Below are 24,234 nucleotides of genomic sequence, written 5' to 3'. Positions count from 1 at the left end.
TGAGGGACAGATTGAGAGAGGGGCTTGAGGAAAGCTAATGCATCAAGAACCTAGAATTCAGCACAAAAAGGAAGGCTTCCAACCCCACCTGGCTAGGGGGATTCCGAACCGCTTCCAGGCTGCCCTGTAACCTGTGCCCTGGACTGCAATTTCACTAGTAATTGGTAAAGAGACTGCAAATCCTGTGTCCTCCAATTATTTCCTGTACCCCAACATCTACAACCCCTCATAGACTCTCCTGGTAGCCCTGGGGCCTCTGCTCCATCTGTGGGGAGAAAAACGATCTAAGCTGCATTACCATCAGCCCCAGCGGATCCCTTTAAGCAGCGTCAGCCATCCCTGGCCGAGTACCACAGGTGGCATCACGAACATTACTACATTAGACATTATTTGCCACTACACTTCATCCCCTTTAATTGGACGCCCAGAGCCACGGACCGGGTCACCGCTGCCGTGACTTCTCCTTTAAGAACTGTGCCGAGTACCCCACGGTCCTAGCGGGAGCTCCAGATATCTACCATACATGTTAAATAAAGTTAGTTTTAGTCACCAAAAATGCTGTAAAAAAGTTTTATGTTGCATTTTTTGCAGTGTTTTTCACTTTTCATTGCTTTCTATGGGTGAAAAAAGCTGCAGCAGCACTATAAAAACTCTGAAGGAAATTACATTCTGCAGATTCAAAAAAACACTGCAGTTCTCAAATTCAGTAAGGAAAAAACAACAAGCATGTACATTTGATTTCTGAAATCTCAGCATTTTTACTACTGAAAAACACTTATTTTTTCAAAAACGCTGCATGTGAACAAAGCCTAAGATAGGTGACAATGAAGTTTCTAAAGGTACCGTCACACTAAGCGACGCTGCAGCGATAGCGACAGCGATGCCGATCGCTGCAGCGTCGCTGTTTGGTCGCTGGAGAGCTGTCACACAGACCGCTCTCCAGCGACCAACGATGCCGAGGCCCCCGGGTAACCAGGGTAAACATCGGGTTGCTAAGCGCAGGGCCGCGCTTAGTAACCCGATGTTTACCCTGGTTACCAGCGTAAAAGTTAAAAAAACAAACAGCACATACTCACCAGCGCGTCCCCCAGCCTCTGCTTCCTGACACTGACTGAGCTCCGGCCCTAACAGCACAGCGGTGACGTCACCGCTGTGCTTTCACTTTCAGTTTAGGGCCGGCGATCAGTAAGAGTCCCTGCGCGGCCCTGCGCTTAGTAACCCGATGTTTACCCTGGTTACCAGTGTAAAATATCGCTGGTATGGTTGCTTTTGCTGTCAAACACGGCGATACACGGCGACCTAGCGACCAAATAATGTGCAGACCTTCTAGCAGCGACCAGCAATTTCACAGCGGGATTCTGATCGCTGCTGCGTGTCAAATACAGCGATATCGCTCCCTAGGACGCTGCAACGTCACAGATCGCTGGCGACGTTGCTTAGTGTGACGGTACCTTTAACCTCATTTAGGCCTGATTCAGATGTCCATGAATTTTCTTTTACTGAAAAACATGGACTGTTCTCAGTGTTTTGGTTCTGATTTTGGATCTGATTTTCATCAATGTTTGATCCATGTGTAAGTTTTTACCATTAGTGTTTCATCGGTGATTTTTCATGTACGAAAAAAACTACAAAGCTTCTTCTATACATTGCAGTGTTAGTGATGGACAGGACACAGACAGTAAAATTATGATATCCGCGTGCTGTCCATAATTTTCACGGATCCATAAACTTGTATGGATGATTATGATATATGACAGAACCAAAATAGACATATCGCTGTGATTTTGTTTCAGACATATGGTCCACAAAAAAATCAAGACATTTGAATGGCACCATAGACTTTAATGGGTACTTGCTCTATCCATGAAAAACACTCATACAGTATATATGTTATTTAGGGACGTCTGAATAAGGCCTTAAATGTAGTGGAAGAAGGATTTATTGCAAAAGTGATTTTGCAAAAAAATCAATAGTTAAAGGGGTTGTCCATTACTCAGCCAATCCTCTCTCAATCCTCATGATTCCCCCTTGTAAAATAATAACACTTATATTCACCTTCGATGTCACCACTGTTCCAGCAGTGTCAACACTGGCTCTCTCGGACCCATCAGTGCTGGCTTCCCTCTCCCTTCTTTCGGCACTCGCTCTCTCTGACCCATCAGTGCTGGCTTCCCTCTCCCTACCTTGGGCACTGACTCTCTCGGACCCATCAGTGCTGGCTTCCCTCTCCCTACCTTTGGCACTGGTTCTCTCGGACCCATCAGTGCTGGCTTTCCTCTCCCTTCTTTCGGCACTCGCTCTCTCGGACTCATCAGTGATGGCTTCCCTCTCCCTATCTTGGGCACTGACTCTCTCGGACCCATCAGTGCTGGCTTCCCTCTCCCTACCTTTGGCACTGGTTCTCTTGGACCCATCAGTGCTGGCTTTCCTCTCCCTTCTTTCGGCACTCGCTCTCTCGGACCCATCAGTGCTTGCTTCCCTCTCCCTACCTTGGGCACTGGCTCTCTCGGACCCATCAGTGCTGGCTTCCCTCTCCCTACCTTTGGCACTGGTTCTCTCGGACCCATCAGTGCTGGCTTTCCTCTCAATCTTTCGGCACTCGCTCTCTCGGACCCATCAGTGCTGGCTTCCCTCTCCCTACCTTCGGCACTTGCTCTCTCTGACCCATCAGTGCTGGGTTCCCTCTCCCTACCTTGGGCACTGGCTCTCTCGGACCCATCAGTGCTGGCTTCCCTCTCCCTATATTGTATACTAGCTCTCTCGGAGCCATCAGTGCTGGCTTCCCTCTCCCTATCTTGGGCACTAGCTCTCTCAAACCCATCAGTGCTGGCTTCCTTCTCCCTACCTTCGGCACTGGCTCTCTCAGACCCATCAGTGCTGGCTTCCCTCTCCCTACCTTGGGCACTGGCTCTCTCGGACCCATCAGTGCTGGCTTCCCTCTCCCTATATTGTATACTAGCTCTCTCGGACCCATCAGTGCTGGCTTCCCTCTCCCTATCTTGGGCACTAGCTCTCTCAAACCCATCAGTGCTGGCTTCCCTCTCCCTACCTTGGGCACTGGCTCTCTCGGACCCATCAGTGCTGGCTTCCCTCTCCCTACCTTCGGACATATCACACACATCCAGAGATGAGAGAGCAGTAGCTCTGACTTCTTCTGGATGTCTGATTTGTCCGAAGACTGAGAGCATGAACCAAGCACTGATCGAGAAGATCGCTTGGATTAAATTTACCACAATATCAGTTTTGATCCGTTACGGTTAGAATGATGTCAGTACAAACCTTTACTCGCATTGTACTGATATTAGCTATGTATCCTCCATCTACAAATGGCCAGGAATATTCTTCACTCGTAAAACAGTCTTTTGATTTAGTTAGCCAACTGTGAGCTCTGAACAGCGTATTTCTCCTAAGCTGTTGAATCTTTTATATGTTTTCTGTAGGAAGACCTTCATCTCTACTGCCCTGTATGCCTAAAATCTCTTTACAGGTGAATGTCTGCATAGTCAGGTCTAGACTAAGTCTTCTGAGAGGTTTACAGAACACATTCCCAAATGAAATTTCCATGGAGACTGAGAGAATAACAATCAAAGTGACTGACTTCTGAGCCATATGATATCACTATAGTAACAAGGTACACAAAGAAACCAAGCTATTTCTATAGAGTCTAAAAGGAATTAACTGTATGGACTTTGTACAATGTACTTGCTCATAAAATATAGACAGGGTTTTCTCACACTGAGGAAAATACTGTTTCTGAGTATAATAGGTTCCAGGGAAAAAGACTGATAATATTTGCCATTATTATTGCAATCTGCCACATAGAGACTTCTACATTTTTCTAAATAGTAATATCATTGTTCATTTCAGAAAAGACTGCCAAAGGGGCAGTTGGGAAATTGCTCACACCGACCTGTCACTCTGGGCCAGAATGGTTCCTGAAAATGATGAACGGTAGTGACTTCTGGCTGTAAATAATATGTTCAGGGGTTAACAGGTGCTATGTGCACAATCCAAACCGCACATTAGATGGCAAGTATTTGCCCCTTATAATAAATGTGGGATTTGTCTCTGCAGTGGTTGACTGATATTGACCTGGGGCCCATACTGGAAACGGTGGCATCACCATAACCAATAACTGATGCACAAACAGAGCTGATGATAATTAAAAGAATTTGTGAAGGAACAAGTAGCCACACCACTGATACCTTCTAGGGGGGCTTCACCACTGGTGTCACTACATGCATAGAATGGAAGAGAGCCCTATCAGGTAAATGTAAAGGGTAGTCATAGAGAGTCAACTTGGACTACATTTGGCTGAACATGCAAAAAAGTGTCTCCATTAGGATGCACCCCGGAAGCTTGGACCAGTTTAGTCAAGTACGGAGACCTTTCTTAATGTGGTCGCTACATTGCATGGTAGTGATGGCTTCACTGAGAAAAATATAGGCACATATTGGTGACGATGGTACCTGCCACTTTCTCATTACCATCTGGTATGGGGACGTCTGTATTATTAAGGGTCTAAAGACTTACCGGAAGCCTACCTGCTAATTGCAATCTACCGAGAAGTTGACCTGTTGGCTCTAATTTACCATGAAGCACTGGTATCTAGATGATTTACACAGATTTGACAGTGCATGTGTTTATAGATTTTTACCACTCTCTAAGCATAAGTATTGTTTTATTGTGACATCTGTGCTAGTGCCTTTCCCATGTATTCCTCCTTCAATAGTTGTCCGACGTAGAGTGACTTTTCAGGAGCCCCGTTTTACTCCTGGGACTTGAGGCTCCTGCAGGTCCAGAAGTTTTGGGGTTAAATTATGTTAATGTTTCTTCCTTCTGTCAGCATTGGGTGCAGTTGTTGGCTACTTAAACCACCTCTCAGAATCAGTTCCCACTGCTAGTTATACCCCAACTAGCTCTGGAGTTGTGGGTCTCAAATTACGCATATTAGTGGATATTCCTGATCTTGACTTTGGCTTGCTTACTGACGTTTCTCCTGCCATACCTCCCGGTTCTGCCCTGGCTATCTGACTACTCTTTTTGCCAGCTCACACCTCCAAACAGTAGCTGACTTCATGGCCCCAGCAAAGAGGTCCCTGTGTAAGTTCAGATTCCTGTACAGAGGTTAAGGGGTGAAAGCCAGGGCAATCTGAGGGATCTGGAAAATTCAGTAGCTAGCGCCAAGCCCATACGTGGTAGCTAACTTTTTATTAGACTGGTGATAATGAACAGTGCACCACAGAAATTTGAAAAATTTTATTGCATGATTTGTTTTGTTTTTGATTATCTATATTTTAGTTGCATAATGTATACTGTGGAACATAAATGAACAAATATATAATCTCATCAAAGAATAATACATTCTGGGACACCCAGCAAACAGCTGAAATCTGTGGAAGGAATCCAACAGCAAGTGTTCAATTCTCCTGCAGGGCCCATTGAAATGAATGAGATGTCAATGTCATGTAGGGATGTGTGCAGCGCCCCAGAGTCCTGGTCGTTGCAGTACTGATGCTCCGCCGCTAAGGGGGGCTATGGTACGTCTGATGGCACTGAAGGAGTTCACCTGACCAGGTATCACAGACACCAATACACTTCACAGTCTGGCCTCCAGGGGGAGCTAAGGGCACTATGTATTAGGGCACTCCTCACAATCTGGTAAAACTGGGGGTTAGGTAGGAAGTTAGTGAGAAGCTGACTGGGTTGGAACCAGGCAACATCCTGTGGCAGAGGGTGTTGCAGGGGAAGATTCAGGGGGGTCCCTGTCAGGGGTGGGATCCTGACAGAGGCCTAGCGAACAGAAAGAACATTACGGGACCGCGCCTGCACTTCGTTGCGGCGGTACCCCAAGAAATACAAGAAGCGAGGTATATTGTGCTGAGTGAGAAACGAGATCAACGCAACAAGGAGAAACACCAGTAGGAGTCGTGCTGTAAGTCGAGGCAACATCCTACTGAGGCGCGCAGCCGGTGGCCGGAACGCCGAGGAAGTATAGAGCTCCAGGCCTTACTTCAAACCTACGGCAGGACAGTCAGTTATAGGCGGGCTGTCTCACTCAAATCACCTAAGAAGACATAGGGGGCAACATTTGGAGAGGGGTGACTCTAGGGTCCCGGAAGACCTCCGAGCCTACCCGTCATACGGGTGCGTCCTAGCCATATCATCTGGGGGACGAAGCAGAACATCATAATCGAGTTGTGAGGGAACTTCAGAAACAGACACAACAGTTGTGGGGACTATCCCGTAAGCACAGCAGGGGAGGACCACAACACACAAGCGCTAGAAGGTAGGCACAGATTTCCACCTGCAAAGGGAACCCTGGAGGTGCTATCGGACCGGCCGGACTTGCGCAGCCCGGTTAACCGTATTCCGGACTGAGGATCCTGAAGCCTTCAGTAAAGAGGTAAAGAGACTGCAACCTGGTGTCCTCGTTATTTACTGCGACCTGCACCGCACCACCACAACATCATCACCATCCACACCCTTCATTGGACGCCCCTCAGCAGGGTCACGGACCGGGTCTAGCCACCGTGACAACCCCAGAACAGAGACTCAGAGGCCCGGTACCGGGTACCCCTCGGCCCTGCGGCAGTGGGGGCGCTCCATGTGCAAAGAAAGAGAAAGAGAGAGCTGCTTTTTGTATTCTCTCTGCATTTAAAAATAAGTGTTTTATTAAGTAATTATCCCATTTCTTCTTATTATTACATGTGTTCGGTGTTAGAATAAATTAAAAAATATCCAAGATACACACTAAATACCCTTCTAAAGATATTTTAAATTAGCATACAATAAAGCTGGCTCCCACCCACGCAGAGTTCATTTCTTAGACTTAGTCCCAGGCAACACTTAGGCTAGGACTACAGCTACATGGTGACTCCGATCACACGAAAGCAATTCTCTGACAAGTTGCATGACCAAAACCATTTGTATGACTTATCTGCAGCTTGCTGAAGAGTGACTGTTTTAGAGCTGTAATTTGGCTATTAAAATTGTCAAATTGCTGACAGGCCCATGTGATTTACACTACATAGAGGTCTAATGGGTTTATGGCCCCAATTCATTAAAGGGATTTTCTGAGACTATTTTATTTATTTTTTTCCCATTGGGCTAAGAATTGAAAGGCAGGTAGTTGCTAACTACCTGCCTGTTCTGCCCAGTCTTGGCTCCAAACGATTACAGACTGTTCAACAGATCAGCTCGTCTGGGCTACTCCATCAACGGGATGTGATTGCCGACATCATGCTGATCGACAGGCGGCTCCTCGTTGCATAACTGTTAATCAACATGACATTGACAGTCATGCCCTGTCAACAAAGCAGAGTGGAAGAGACGCAGCTGCTCTGTGAATGTGACATCACCAGAAGCTGAAGAATTGCCTTGACTGCTCTGAATTGGCGGTAATCAGTGCAGGGCATAACAGGCAGATTCTTAGGCCCATAAGAAAAAAGTGAAGTAGTCCCAAATAACCTCTTTAAGACTGGCATTATACACGCCAATCTTAATGAAGGATCATGGCGGAGTAAGATGAGCCTGATTCAGAGGTGCTCACCATTTTATGATTTCAATAAATTTTACAAGTGGCGTCTGCCACAACCCACTTAACAATCATTAGATGTGATGCAATGTTACAATGTTATATTAGTTTTGTAAAAAAAAATATTTAAAAAAGTATTATAATAAAATTATTGGAGTTATACTGTTTCTACTGTTCCAAATAAGCAACGGGAGGAATTCGATTCACATTGTAATATTTCAGAAATGTAACTGAAACCAATGTCACAATCACAGTACCTGATGTATCATTTTTGTAGACACTAAATTGTGAATGTAGATCAATAGTGATAAAAAGAAAGTGAATCAGCTTCCCGCTACACGCTACACTGCAATGCCACAATGTCTGAAGAGTTCACAAAGTTCAGTCCACAGAATCCTCCAGGACGGCACTCCTGGACATGCAACATGAGAAATGAAAAGGGCGGATCGGAAAGGATTTCATCCAGCACCGGTAAGAATTGTACTCGGTTACTCCATTAAAAAATAGTAACAAAATAGAGAATAAATGATCCTTACACTAATATTCAGTCCGAAACGCATAAGGTTAATTTTTGTCCTTTTTATACTATTTTTTTAATAAAGTAAGCTCTAAAATAAACATATTTTTATGTAATTGAGGATATGTCTTACACGATGTTGGATGAAATCTTTTGCCATACCCCCTTTTCATTTTGCAGATAAATAAAGACTATTTATTAAACATAATTGTCTGCAATGGTGGTGACACAGGATTGAGACTGACGTCAGAAGTGTGCAAAACTTTTGAGGGCATTGTAAGAGATGACCTGCAGAAATATACTGCAGAGAAAAATATAATAACTGACAATCAGCATGGATTCATGAAGAATAAGTCATGTCTAACTAACATGCTGGGTTTCTATGAGGAGGTGAGTGCAAATCTGGATGTAGGTAATGCGGCTGATGTGATTTATCTGGACTTTGCAAAGGCGTTTGATACTGTTCAACATAACAGCCTTATACTGAAGCTACAGAAGCAAGGACTGGGGGAAACTGTATGCAGATAGGTAAGGAATTGGCTAAATGACAGGAAACAAAGAGTTGTCATAAATGGGATATAGTCAGCAGTGGGGACCGCAGTGATCCGTGCTAGGACCGATTCTTTTTAATCTCTTTATTAATGACCTTGTGGATGGGATTGAGAGTAAAGTGTCAGTCTTTGCTGACGACACCAAACTATGTAGGATATTAAATTCTGACCTTAACATTACAATATTGCAAAACAATCTGAATAAGATGTCTGAATGGGCAAACACTTGGCAAATCAGGTTTAGTGTAGATAAATGTAAAAGTAATGGACCTAGGACGGAGTAAACCTATTGCTGTATATACATTAAATTGGAATATACTCGGGACTACAGATCAAAAGAAGGACTTGGGTATTCTGGTTACATGTACAGTAAGCTGAGCAGCAGTACTCAATGTCAAGCAGCAGCTGCAAAGGCAAACAAGATTTTAGGATGTATAAAAAAAGAGATAAAATCCAGTGATCCCAGTGTATTATTACCCCTTCATAAACCACTTATGAGGCCACATCTAGAATATGGGATCCAGTTTTGGGCTCCACATTTTACAAAGGATATTCGGAAGTTAGAGTCAGTTCAAATGACGGGCAACTAGACTATTACAAGGGATGGAAGGCTTCATATGAGAGGTTGGAAAAGTTGGACTTATTTAGATTAGAAAAAAGGCGCCTCAGAGGCGATCTCATCTACATGTATAAATATATGTGTGGCCAGTACAAAACCCTGACACATGACTTATTCCTTACAAAGACCATAATAAGGGCCAGTGGGCACTCATTACACGTGGAAGAAAGGCGATTATGACAGCTAAATTGGAAAGGGTTCTTTACAGTTAGATCAGTCAGACTGTGGAATGCCGACCACAAGAGGTAGTAATGACACTATAACAGCTTTTATAAAAGGGCAGGACGATTTCCTCAGTAGATATAACATTGTGGGTTATACAGTGGGTACGGAAAGTATTCAGACCCCTTTAAATTTTTCACTCTTTGTTACATTGCAGCCATTTGGTAAATTCAAAAAAGTTCATTTTTTCTCATTAAATGTACACTCTGCATCCCATCTTGACTGAAAAAAACTGAAATTTAGTAATTTTTGCAACTTTATTAAAAAAGAAAAACTGAAATATCACATGGTCAAAAGTATTCAGACCCTTTGCTCAGTATTGAGTAGAAGCGCCCTTTTGAGCTAGTACAGCCATGAGTATTCTTAGGAATGATGCAACAAATTTTTCACACCTGGATTTGGGGATCCTCTGCCATTCTTCCTTGCAGATCCTCTCCAGTTCCGTCAGGTTGGATGGTAAATGTTGGTGGACAGCCATTTTCAGGTCTCTCCAGAGATGCTCAATTGGGTTTAGGTCAGGGCTCTGGCTGGGCCAGTCAAGAATTGTCACAGAGTTGTTCTAAAGCCACTCTTTTGTTATTTTAGCTGTGTGCTTAGGGTCATTGTCTTGTTGGAAGGTGAACCTTTGGCTAAGTCTGAGATCTAAAGCACTCTGGAAGAAGTTTTCATCCAGGATATCTCTGTACTTGGCCGTATTAATGTTTTCTTCAATGGCAACCAGCTGAAAGACACCCCAATAGCATGATGCTGCCACCACCATGTTTCACTGTTGGGATTGTATTGGGCAGGTGATGAGCAGTGCCTGTTTTCTCCACACATACCGCTTAGAATTATCACCAAAAAGATCTATCTTCATCTCATCAGACCAGAGAATCTTATTTCTCAAAGTCTGGGAGTCCTTCATGTGTTTTTAGCAAACTCTATGCAGGCATTCATATGTCTTGCACTGAGGAGAGGCTTCCGTCGGGCCATCTCTGCCATAAAGGCCTGACTGGTGGAGGGCTGCAGTGATAGTTGACTTTGTGGAACTTTCTCCCATCTCCCTACTGCATCTCTGGAGCTCAGCCACAGTGATCTTGGGGTTCTTCTTTACCTCTCACACCAAGGCTCTTCTCCCACATTTGCTCAGTTTGGCTGGACGGCCAGGTCTAGGAAGACTCCTGGTGGTCCCAAACTTCTTCTATTTAAGGATTATGGAGGCCACTGTGCTCTTAGGAACCTTGAGTACTGCAGAAATTCTGTTGTAACCTTGGCCAGATCTGTGCCTTGCCACAATTCTGTCTCTGAGCTCCTTGGCCAGTTCCTTTGACCTCATGATTCTCATTTGGTCTGACATGCACTGTGAGCTGTGAGATCTTATATAAACAGGTGTGTGCCTTCCAAATCAAGTCCTATCAGTTTAATTAAACACAGCTGGACTCCAATGAAGGAGTAGAACCATCTCAAGGAGGATCACATGGAAATGGACAGCATGTGACTTAAATATGAGTGTCTGAACAAAGGGTGTGAATACTTATGACCATGTGATACTTCAGTTTTTCTTTTTTATTAAATTTTCTAAAATATCTACAGTTCTGTTTTTTTTTCTGTCAAGATGGGGTGCAGAGTGTGCATTAATGTGAAAAAATTAACATTTTTATATTTACCAAATGGCTGCAATGAAACAAGGAGTGAACATTTTAAAGGGGTCTCAATACTTTCCATAGCCACTGTAGATAATTTAGTGACACAAAATGTATAACTGGTGGAGAAATGTTGAACATGATGGACCTAGGTCTTTTTTCAACCTACATAACTATGTAAGTAATACTTTGTATGTTTTACAATGTTGGGAATTCTGGCAGGCAATGACCTTGAGCTGGGGTTATCTCCTAATTTGTCCCCCTGCTTTCACTTCCATTAGTGGAATGCTTTCCTCCTGTCACTTACCGCAGCAGTGGGTGCTGAACTCCTCCAGGCGTTTCCCAGTATGAGTCCCTGTTCTCATGGCAACAGTGACACTTCATGAAATAGTTGATGGAATTGATATATCTGTTTATAAAACACTTTGCAAACAATGTTAACATAAAAGGAAGGAGTTATATCAACATTTATCCTGTTTATACCGCAATCTAAAATTACAGCAGCGTCTGTGACACCTCCTCAAATTTCCATAATTTATAATGAACTAGATAATCCTAAATCTTCATAAAACAAAAGCAGATTTGCTTTTCCCTATGTATTTATATATATTTTTTTTTTGCACTTCATTTTTCAGGCTGCAGCCAGGCCCAGCACTTTTGGCCTTGTAAACTAGGGTGTCTGTTCTCATGGGATGCATTCCATGTATTGGTAGGTTGTTGTCTCACCAGTGTTTTTGCCGCCATCTTTACTACATGGGTATGTTGCATCCTGAGAGTGCATTAGTTCGGAGACATGGGCAGGTAAATACTGCTACCCCCTTTTTTTCTGTATTAATTCTCACATTTTATAATGAACTAGATAATCCTAAATATTTGTAAAATAAAAGAAAAACAGATTTGTTTTTCCCTATGTATTAAGAGCGCTAATCATGCTATGTTGAAAGCATCTGCTCCTTCCTGATATGCTGTATATTAATTTCTCTCCTTTTTTTAGATCTCTGCTTGACATCAGTGATTGGGAACATTATTCCAGAGGCTTAAAACCTGTACAGACCTAATTGCTTTCATAGCTATAAGAGCATCAAAATCTAAGCCATCCCTAATAAACTATAGTTTAAATTGCAGTCTGAGAAACTTTACCTACTTTTTTACATTGTGTCAAGTTATCAGAACAGGGGAGATGTTATCTGCTGTAGTATCTGAATATAATGAAAGCAAACCTTCAGGGTATGTGCACACGTCAGGATTTCTTGCATAAATTTCCTGAAGAAAACCGGAAATTTTCAGCAAGAAATCCACATTTTTTTTTTTGCGTTTTTTTCCCGTTTTTTTCGTGTTTTTTTTAGCATTTTGCAAGCGAAATTAGCTTGCAGAATACTAACATTTTCCAAGTGATCTGTAGCATCGCTTGGAAAACTGACTGACAGGTTGGTCACACTTGTCAAACATAGTGTTTGACAAGTGTGACTAACTTTTTACTATAGATGCTGCCTATGCAGCATCAATAGTAAAAGATAGAATGTTTAAAAATAATAAAAAAAATAAAAAAAATGGTTATACTCACCTGCAGACAGCCGATCTCCTCAGCGGCGTCCGTTCCTATAGATAGTGTGTGTGTGCAGGACCTTCGATGACGTCGCGGTCACGTGACCGTGACGTCATCGCGGTCATGTGACCGCAACGTCATAGTAGGTCCTTCACACACACCATCTATAGGAATGGAAGCGGCAGCATGCACCGCTGAGAGGCGGGAAGACTCCGGGGGCCATCGAAGGTGAGTATATGACTATCTTTTATTTTAATTCTTTTTTTTTACCAATTATATGGTGCCCAGTCCGTGGAGGAGAGTCTCCTCTCCTCCACCCTGGGTACCAACCGCACATGATCTGCTTACTTCCCGCATGGTGGGCATAGCCACATGCGGAAAGTAAGCAGATCAATGCATTCCTAGGCGTGCGGAATCCCCGCAATTCCGCAAATTTAACTGAACATGTTGCTTTTTTTTCCGCGATGCGATTTTTTCACAGAAAAAATGCAACATTTGCACAAGAAATGCGGAATACACTGTAAATAATAGGAGGCATATGTAAGCGTTTTTTTCGCGTTTTTATAGCGAAAAAAAGCGAAAAATACTGAATGTGTGCACATGGCCTTAAGGGATTGTCCTGTCCTTTCAGCTTAATAGTGCACCCCCTGACTTCCTGACTGTGAGGTTGGGTGTGGAGGTGTGTGGGGGGGGGGGGATGCTGCTGCTTAATTGACGGTCCAGACCAGCAGTATTATTTGGCCACTCGCCTGAACTGTGCACTCCTGATGTGGCTATATGAGGCAGCTTTGCTTCCGCAGCATCAAAAGTGCAGCTGAACTGAAGCCAACCAGGATTAGAGCTCTGATTCATCATTGCCTTTACTCTAGGGTTATCTAGTTTTCTGTGTTTTGCAGCTTTTTCTATTTGCAATTAATTCATTATTCTATTTGCACATTTCTTGAACTCTATTTTATATGTAATTGCTTGTTTGTTTGTTTTTTACACTTTGTGATTGACGTTTAGTGATTCCAGGTGCTTATTGCTTGATTCATCAATTGTGACTTTTTACAACGTTGCAAAATTTGGCGCAAATCCATTCGTGTTCCTCCTAGTGTATTTTTGAGTATGCCAGTATTTTGATGGACTTTTTGCACCATTTTGCTAATTGTGCTACCTTTGGTGCCATAAACAATGAAGGACCATAAAAAAGACCATTTTTGACTTTGTGCTAAATTCATGAACCGCATGCGCCATTTCGAAGGATTTCAAAAACAGCAACTAATATGACAAGACAAAAAGGAAAGCGACTTAAACCCCCCCCCCACAAATGATAAATAGGTAGGTGATAACAGTATGCTACAGTGGTACCTGTCAGTTTCAGTTCAGTGCTTACAAGCTCAATAGAAAAGTGCTTGTAAGCTCTGCACATTTGGCCACTGCAGTTATGGCCATGGTTTATCAGCGGTGGCTGCAGTTTGCAGAAGTTGCTGGACATGTAGCTTTGTGTAACCTACAATACTTAGGCATGGAAAAAGGTTAACAATAACAGAGTATATTATTACATAATACATAAAAACAAGGTTTTGCTATAGTATGGGGACAGGAAAATAAATAGGAAGCCAATTAAGTAACTCTAGTGTGTAATGTACCACTCTACGATAATAAAGAGGGCCTACAGTGTCTAATGTAATGTTATGAGAAGTGAAGCACACTCAAAAAATGATACCGGAGGTCTAACAAAGGTAAGTCACAATAAAAAATGACATATATGTAAACAGTTGTATAGTTTATCCTCCCCACTGCCCCAACGCACGTTTTGTGTAACTTCCTGAGGAGGTTTGTCTCGGAAGGGGGGCAGCCATTATTTTAGCTGTAGATTAGCCAATCAGATGGAATGGAAGGTCTGTGGGTTACGGGGCTTGTGTTAAGTTATGGAATCTTGATTAGAATGACAAGAAAAAAGTATGTATGAATAAAAGAGGGACAGAGAGCTAAACAGAGTAATGTGGAGTACAATAAATTGTGTGTTACATAAAAAATACAATTGGCAGAAGGAATTTAATCACTGTAAACTGTGATGTAGGTTTATGCATACACATTTAATGCAAAAAAGAAATCGAAAAATACTATAATGGCTATGATAAAAATAAAGACCCAAAATGTGAAATAAAACATAATTTTCTTAAGAGAATTACAACAATATCACATATGGTAATGACAAATGCAAGAATGTATGTTGATCCCATCAAACATTACAATAAAAAAAAGATAATAGAAATATATGAATATAAATGGACTAAGGAAGGGAACTACACATGTGCTAAGTGAAAGCTTAGTGAAATTCAAACATTGCTGGCATCATATCAGATAGTGAGCCATGAAAAATAAAAGTAATGATAAAAACGTATGTGAGTGAAATGATAGGGTGATAGTGGTGCACATCCCACCTGAGTTAACCCAACAAGTGGTCTCCAGACTCACGGTTGGTGGAGTGACACCATTCGGCCGCTGCGGAGCTACATGACTTGCTATGTATATGTCCTTAGTACATGGCTAGCAGCACATAAAAGAAAATCTTCAATATTACGGGAATAGAAGATCATTTTAGAAATAGTATATTCTAAAAGTACTTGGTTTTACCAGCATTATCCAGGAATGCCTATTATTATTATTATTATTATTATTTATTATTATAGCGCCATTTATTCCATGGCGCTGTACATGTGAGGAGGGGTATACATAATAAAAGCAAGTACAATAATCTTGAACAATACAACTCACAGCTGGTACAGGAGGAGTGAGGACCCTGCCCGCGAGGGCTCACAATCTACAAGGGATATAATCTTAGGCGAACTGAAGACCGCGCACACGGTGTGAATTTTTAGGTAGTTTATTGAAGCCTACGCGTTTCAAGAGCTTACTTGCTCTCTTCTTCAGGGCATATAACGTAGTAATTCCATTTTTAAGGCTATTCTAGTCATTGTGCCACGGAATGGTGATGAGTTCTTTCTGATTCCTTTCTGATTCCTACATGAGTACTTCTATAAACCTCCCAGGACCAAAGGAAAATTGTTATTGGAATGAGGTTTAGTAATTGTCACTAACTTCAGTTAAAGATTTTGTTAAATCACAGAATATCTGACATTACATTTAGCCCTCCCGGCTAAAAATGGAATTACTACGTGAAGCTCCCTGGTTCGAATACTCATTTTTTGTGATTTTATTAAGGGCGTGTTCTAAATTATTTTATATTTCTTGGTTTTTATTTTCTATTAGTGTCCTTAGGTTATAATATAAATAATAATCAGCAATATTTTTTAAATGGTTTTTATTGGTTTTAATCGTACTTATGTGTTATAGCACAATGGGTCCTGGTGCCCCTCCCTTTCCCTTTTGTATAAATACACCCTATATTGTGTTATGTATTATATGCCCTGAAGAAGAGAGCAAGTAAGCTCTTGAAACGCGTAGGCTTCAATAAACTACCTAAAAATTCACACCGTGTGCGCGGTCTTCAGTTCGCCTAAGATTACTACCCTCAACATCCTTTATTGGATTCTTGTGGAGACCTGCTGCTACGGTTAAGCCTACATGGGGGTTGTGACCTATGTTCACAAATCCAATAGGTGAGTACATTCCCTGCATAGGACTGTATGTTTTCCTAAACAGTGTGACACATTAGGCTACGGTCACATTTGCGGCCAGCGCCGCAGCGTCGGGCGCCGCATGCGTCATGCGCCCCTATATTTAACATGGGGGCGCATGGACATGCGGCGCACTTGCGTTTTGCGCCGCATGCGTCGCTGCGGCGCCCGCGTCGGGGCGCAGAGGACGCAGCAAGTTGCATTTTTGCTGCGTCCAAATTCAATGAAAAAAACAACGCATGCGGCGCAAAACGCAGCGTTGTGCATGCGTTTTGCTGCGTTTTTGTTTGCGTTGTGCGCTGCGGCGCCGACGCTGCGGCGCACAATGCAAATGTGAACGTAGCCGAAGGGGCGCCTTGTGTTTTTTCATTTTCAATCTACAAGGGATGGGTGAGGATACAGTAGGTGAAGATAGAGCTGTTTGTGCAGTGGTTTGGTCTATCGGTGGTTACTGCAGGTTGTAGGCTTGCCGGAAGAGGTAGGTCTTCAGGTTCTTTTTGAAGGTTTCGATGGTAGGTGAAAGTCTGATATGTTGTGGTAGAGAGTTCCAGAGTAGGGGTGATGCGCGAGAGAAATTTTGTATGCGATTGTGGGAAGAGGAGATAAGAGGGGAGTAGAGAAGCAGATCTTGTGAGGATCGGAGGTTGCATGCAGGAAAGTACTGGGAGACGAGGTCACAGATGTATGGAGGAGACAGGTTGTGGATGGCCTTGTATGTCATGGTTAGGCTTTTGTACTGGAGTCTCTGGGTAATGGGGAGCCAGTGAAGGGATTGAAAGAGGGGAGAGGCCGGGGAATAGCGGGGGGACAGGTGGATTAGTCGGGCAGCTGAGTTTAGAATAGATTGGAAAGGTGTGAGAGTATTAGAGGGGAGGCCACAGAGCAGGAGGTTACAGTAGTCAAGGCAGGAGATGATGAGGGCATGGACTAGGGTTTTTGCAGATTCTTGGTTTAGGAATGTACGGATCCGTGAAATATTTTTGAGCTGAAGGCGGCAGGAAATGGAAAGGGCTTGGATATGCGGTTTGAAGGAGAGATCAGTGTCAAGGATAACCCCGAGGCAGCGAGCTTGTGGGAATGGGGAGAGTGGGCAGCCGTTTACTGTAATTGATAGGTTCGTTGGGGGGTCATGTGAGATGGGGGAAAGACAATGAATTCTGTTTTGTCCATGTTAAGTTTTAGAAATCTAGCGGAGAAGAAGGATAAAATAGCGCATAGACATTGAGGAATTCTGGTTAGTAGGGTGGTGATATCTGGTCCAGAGATGTAGATCTTTGTGTCATCAGCATAGAGATGATATTGAAAACCGTGAGATTCTATGAGCTGTCCCAGGCCAAAAGTGTAAATGGAGAAGAACAGGGGCCCTAGAACTGAACCTTGCGGGACTCCGACAGATAAGGGGCGAGGTGAGCAGGTGGTGTGTGAGTGGTAGACGCTGAATGTTCCATCAGTTAGGTATGACGAGATCCAGGATAGGGCCAAGTCTGTGATGCCAAGGGATGAGAGGGTCTGTAGTAATAGGCAATGGTCCACTGTGTCAAAGGCAGAGGACAGGTCCAGGACGAGGAAGATAGAGTAGTGTCGCTTGCTCTTGGCGGTTAATAGGTCATTGGTGACCTTAGTTAGGGAAGTTTCAGTGGAGTGGTGTGACCGGAAGCCTGATTGTAAGCGGTCGAAGAGGGAGCAGGAAGATAGATGGGAGGACAGTTCAAGATGGACGTGTTGTTTTGAGGCATAGGGGAGAAATGATATAGGGCGATAGCTAGATACAGAGGATGGGTCAAGAGAGGGCTTTTTGAGGATATGTGTGATTGAGGCATGTTTAAAGCTTGAGGGGAAAACACCAGTTGTTAGTGATAGGTTGAAGAGATCTGTTAGAGTTGGGATGAAGACTGTGGCGAGGTTTGGGATGAAGTGGGAAGGGATCGGGTCAAGTGCACAGGTGGTGAGATGCGATCTTGAGAGTAGAGTGGAGAGTCTATCTTCTGTAATGGTGGAGAAGTTGGTTTTGGAGGTGGAGGGCTGGGTAGTTGGGAGGAAGGGCTCAGGGGGTGGGGGGTGGTCGACTAAAACTGTCTCTGATGTTCTCAATCTTCTGCTTGAAAAATGAGGCAAAAACTTCAGTTGAGATGAATGGGGACGGAGGAGGTGCTGGGGGATGGAGGAGAGAGTTGAAGGTGTTGAATAACTGTTTAGGGTTGTGAGACGGAGGATATGAGAGTTGAGAAGTAGGTTTGTTTTGCTGTGGTGAGTGTGGTCTTGAAAGTAGTGAGGGACTGTTTGAATGCGATGAAGTGCTCGTTGGAGTGGGATCTTTTCCATCTCCACTCCGCAGCCCTGGAAGCTTGCCTCAGTTCTTTGGTCAGGCTGGTGTGCCAGGGCTGTCTGTTGATTTTGCAAGCTTTAGTATGTGTGAGAGGGGCAAGAGATTCCAAAGCTACAGCTATTGTGGTGTTATATAGAGCGGCAGCTCTATATAAAGCGAATAACACTTTAGGTTGTGAGATTTATTGGGTATGCACTGGTTTTAGTTCCCTAAAATTTAACCTTTAGGAATGAATGTAAACAATAAATATCCCTATTCACTTATTGGATGCAAATAACTGAAAAACTGTGTGGAAATGGAATGTATTGTTATAAAGCTGAATAACTTTTTATTATACAAGGTTTAAAGGGGTTTTTCTCATAATAACATTCACATGCTGCAAGGAAATGGCATCAATAGCCAACAAATTGGAGATCTAACCGCTGTGATATCCCCAGCGACCAGTGGATCAAGGTGTAATCAGTGACTGCACAGTCAAGTTATTATAAATAAGAGGTTTTCCTTGTCTGCTTCATCGCACCACATTGAATGTAACACATTGATGCAGCTAAAATCCACAGTGTGATGCTCAGGAAGAGGATGCCCAACCAGAGCGGGCTGCAGAAGAGAACCAAGGAGAAAGGTGATGCAGGGACACTGTGGTTCTCTCACATAAAGGGAGTCTGGTCCGGGTTTTTATTCTACCCAAGGCAGCATTACCATTGTAAATCTGAGTCTGCGGAGACATTATCATTTCTACATTATACATGGTGTGAGGGGTTGACTCACTAAGCTGCTTCCCAAGGTAGACACAGGAACGCTTCTCATGATAAAACACCTGCCGGTTTATTGTGGAACAGCATAAACCACAGCAGATTTCAGCAAAGTAAACAGAGGTTTTCTGGCATAAGAGAAAACAAAAAGATAACGTATAACAATGTCCAATTGTCTGAGGGTTTCCCCTCTCAGACCACCATGTGTCTTCAGCTCCACCTGGAGCCACTATTGTGGCTTGTTTCCTCTCTAAAAACAACACACAGACTGCCTCTCAAGGCCAGCCATTTAAACCCAGACCATGTGACTGATCACATGACTGTGACATCACATAGGTCCTGTTAGCACACGGCTGTGCCAACTCTACAAATGGAGATATGGTGGACACCTTCCCACCCACTCTATAGATGTCCACCTAAAACCATCCCGTGTATGCAACTTTAATTTAACGCTCACAACACGTAGTGTGCTTGAGAAAAATATTCTGGTTTCACATCACTGACGCCATTATGCGCAGTCACACACATCTCCCCTCATATACCATGCCAGTGACCCTGTCACAAAGGGTATACATTTATTTGCATTTATTACACTGAATATGATGGATTTTATCACTGGAGGACACAGACAGAAGAGGACCCCTGTGCAAGAACAGTACATGGACCCACTGCAGTCTAATCATACCTTCCAACTTTCGAGGAAGGGAAAGAGGGACAAAGTTAGCAACGCGCTGCGCGCGCCACGGCAAATTTTAGACCACAGCTCTGACCACACCCATTTCACAACTAGTCACGCCCCAACCACACCCATTTAGCACTTCTGATCATAATGTTTCGTAAACAATAATTATAAACAAAAATATATGGCCACACAGTGCTCCATACTGTATAATGGCCACACATGATGCTCCATACTGTATAATGGCCCCAAATGATGCTACATACAGTGTACTGGCCCCATGTGATGCTCCATACTGTATAATGGCCACACATGACGCTCCATACTGTATTATGGCCCCAAATGATGCTGCGTACAGTGTACTGGCCCCACGTGATGCTCCATACAGTATAATGGGCCCACATGATGCTGCATACTGTATAGTGGCCACACATGATGCTCCATACTGTATAATGGCCCCAAATGATGCAGCGTACAGTGTACTGGCCCCACGTGATGATCCATACAGTATAATGGGCCCACATGATGCTGCACACTGTATAATGGCCACACATGATGCTCCATACTGTATAATGGCTCCACATGATGCTCCATACTGTATATTGGCCACACAGTGCTCCATACTGTATAATGGTGACACAGTGCTCCATACTGTATAATGGTCACATGATGCTCCATATTGTATAATGGCTACACATGATGCTCCATACTGTATAATGGCCACACATGATGCTCCATACTGTATAATAGCCCCACATGATGCTTCGTACTGTATAATGGCCACACATGATGCTGTGTACTGTATAATAGCCACACATGATGCTCCTTACTGTATAATGGCTCCACATGATGCTCCATACTGTATAATGGCCACACAGTGCCCCATACTGTATAATGGCCACACATAATGCTCCATACTGTATAATGGCCACATTATGCTCCATACTGTATAATGGCCCCACATGATGCTGCGTACAGTATACTTGCCCCACGTGATGGTCCATACAGTATAATGGCCCCACATGATGCTTTGTACAGTATAATGGCCCCACACGATGCTGGATACAATATAATGGCCACACATAATGCTGGGTACAGTATAATGGCCCCACACGATGCTCCATATAGTATAATGGCCCCACACAATGCTGGGTACAGTATAATGGCCACACATGGTTACCCCACCTCCATAATTGCCTTCTCCATCACTACACACACACACACACCTTTCACCGTGCACCCTCACAGCAGCCGGCAGCTTCCACTCCCACGGCGCTGAATGGTGTCATCCAGCTGCGCCGCTGACTGCTCACGTTGCTGCAGCTGTGATATGCCATTGATAAAGACCTCTCCGTGTCTCCTGTGCCAGTCAGAGCGAGGAGCAATATTTGCTCCGATCCAACACAGCCAGCGTTCGCTCCATACACCTTGCACATGCGGCTCCGCTCCGTACACCTCGTACACACACGGCTCCTCCCCATACACCTCGTACACACACAGCTCCATTCCGTACACCTCGTACACAGATGCATCCGCTCCGTACACCTCGTACACACATGGCTCCGCTCCGTACACCTCATACACACACGACTCCTCTCCATACATCTCGTACACACAAGGCTCCACTCCGTACACCTTGTACACACACGACTCCGCTCCATACACCTCGTACACACACAACTGCGCTCCATACACCTTGCACATGCGGCTCCACTCCGTACACCTCGTACACACACGGCTCCATTCCGTACACCTCGTACACAGACGCCTCCGCTCCGTACACCTCTTACACACACGGCTCCGCTCCGTACACCTCGTACACACGGCTCCGCTCCGTACACCTCATACACACATGGCTCCTCTCCATACATCTCGTACACACAAGGCTCCTCTCCGTACACCTCATACACACACGGCTCCGCTCCATACACCTCATACACACACGACTGCGCTCCATACACCTTGCACATGCGGCTCCGCTCCGTACACCTCATACACACATGGCTCCACTCCATACACCTCGTACACACACGATTCTGCTCCATACACCTTGCACATGTGGCTCCACTACGTACACCTCGTACACACACGGCTCCTCCCCATACACCTCGTACACACACGGATCCCCTCCATACACCTCGTACACACACGGCTCCTCCCCATACACCTCGTACACACACGGCTCCCCTCCATACACCTCGTACACACACGCCTCCACTCCGTACACCTCGTACACACACGGCTCCATTCCGTACACCTCGTACACACACGGCTCCGCTCCGTACACCTCGTACACACACGGCTCCGCTCCGTACACCTCATACACACACGGCTCCTCTCCATACATCTCGTACACACAAGGCTCCTCTCCGTACACCTCGTACACACATGGCTCCGCTCCATACACCTCGTACACACACGACTGCGCTCCATACACCTTGCACATGCGGCTCCGCTCCGTACACCTCGTACACACATGGCTCCGCTCCGTACACCTCATACACACACGGCTCCGCTCTGTACACCTCGTACACACACGGCTCCACTCCGTACACCTTGTACACACACGGCTCCGCTCCATACACATTGCACACGCTGCTCCGCTTCGTATACCTTGCACACACATGGCTCCGCTCCCTACACCTCATACACACATGGCTCCTCTCCCTACACCTCATGCACACACGGCTCCTCTCCATACATCTCGTACACACACGGCACCACTCCGTACACCTCGTACACACACGGCTCCGCTCCATACACATTGCACACGCTGCTCCGCTCCGTATACCTTGCACACAAACGGCTCCGCTCCATACACCTCATACACACACAACTCCTCTCCATAAATCTCGTACACACACGGCACCACTCCGTACACCTTATACACACACGGCTCCTCTCCATACATCTCGTACACACACGGCACCATTCCGTACAACTCGTACACACATGACTCCGCTCCATACACATTGCACATGCTGCTCCACTCCGTATACCTTGCACACACACGGCTTCACTCCGTACACCTCATACACACACGGCTCCTCTCCATACATCTCGTACACACATGGCACCACTCCGTACACCTCGTACACACACGGCTCTGCTCCATACACATTGCACATGCTGCTCCGCTCCGTATACCTTGTACACACATGGCTCTGCTCCGCACACCTCGTACACACACGACTCTGCTCCATACACCTTTCACACTCTGCTCCGATTCGCACACCTCTTACACACATGGCTCCGCTCTGTACCCGTCTTACACACACGACTCTGCTCCATACACCTTTCACACTCTGCTCCGATTCGCACACCTCTTACACACATGGCTCCGCTCTGTACCCGTCTTACACACACGACTCTGCTCCATACACCTTTCACACGCTGCTCCACTCCGTACACCTCGTACACACGCGGCTGTGCTCCGTACACCTCGTACACACGGCTCCGTACACCTCTTACACACACGACTCTGCTCCATACACCTTTCACACGCTGGTCTGATCCATACACCTCGTACACATGGCTCTGCTACATCCACACTGTAAACACCTCCTGACCTAACACATACGCTTACCCTCGTCCTGCGCCATGACAGCCAGCAGAGTCCTGTACACGGAGGTCCTCCCGATCATGTGACCCCTGACTCCTCCCATCCTGTGACTTCATCACAGGTCCTGTGCACACAGAGCAGCCAATATGTGGTGTGCTGCTCTGCGGGTGCACGGACTCAGGGAGCTGATCGGGTGATATTACACACCTCCTAACCAGTGCGGGACAACTAATGTCCCGCCTGGGATCACGGGGCTGACTGTCAAAATCGGGACAGTCCCCCTGGGTCCGGGACGGTTGGGAGGTATGGTCTAATGGCTCATCATAATGCACAATTTTAACTGGTTTGGAGGTAGAAATGGGCCACCTTACCTCTTGGACCTCTGTGCACTAATATGTCCACCATTGGATTATATATCCATGAAGTTATTATGATTTATTTATATAGCACCATTGATTCCATGGTGCTGTACATGAGAAGGGGGTACATACAAAATACAAATATCACTTACAGTAGTCAAACTAACAATTGTAGACTGGTACAGAGGGAAGAGGACCCTGCCCTTGCGGGCTTACATTCTGCAGGATGATGGGGAAGAAGACAGTAGATTGAGGGCTGCAGTAGCTCCGGTGGTGGTGAGGTAACAGCTGGGTCATTGCAGGCTGTAAGCTTTCT

This window comes from Ranitomeya variabilis, chromosome 2, assembly GCF_051348905.1.
Source record: "Ranitomeya variabilis isolate aRanVar5 chromosome 2, aRanVar5.hap1, whole genome shotgun sequence".
Classification (NCBI taxonomy): Eukaryota; Metazoa; Chordata; class Amphibia; order Anura; family Dendrobatidae; genus Ranitomeya; species Ranitomeya variabilis.
Note: the sequence above shows the minus strand (reverse complement) of the source record.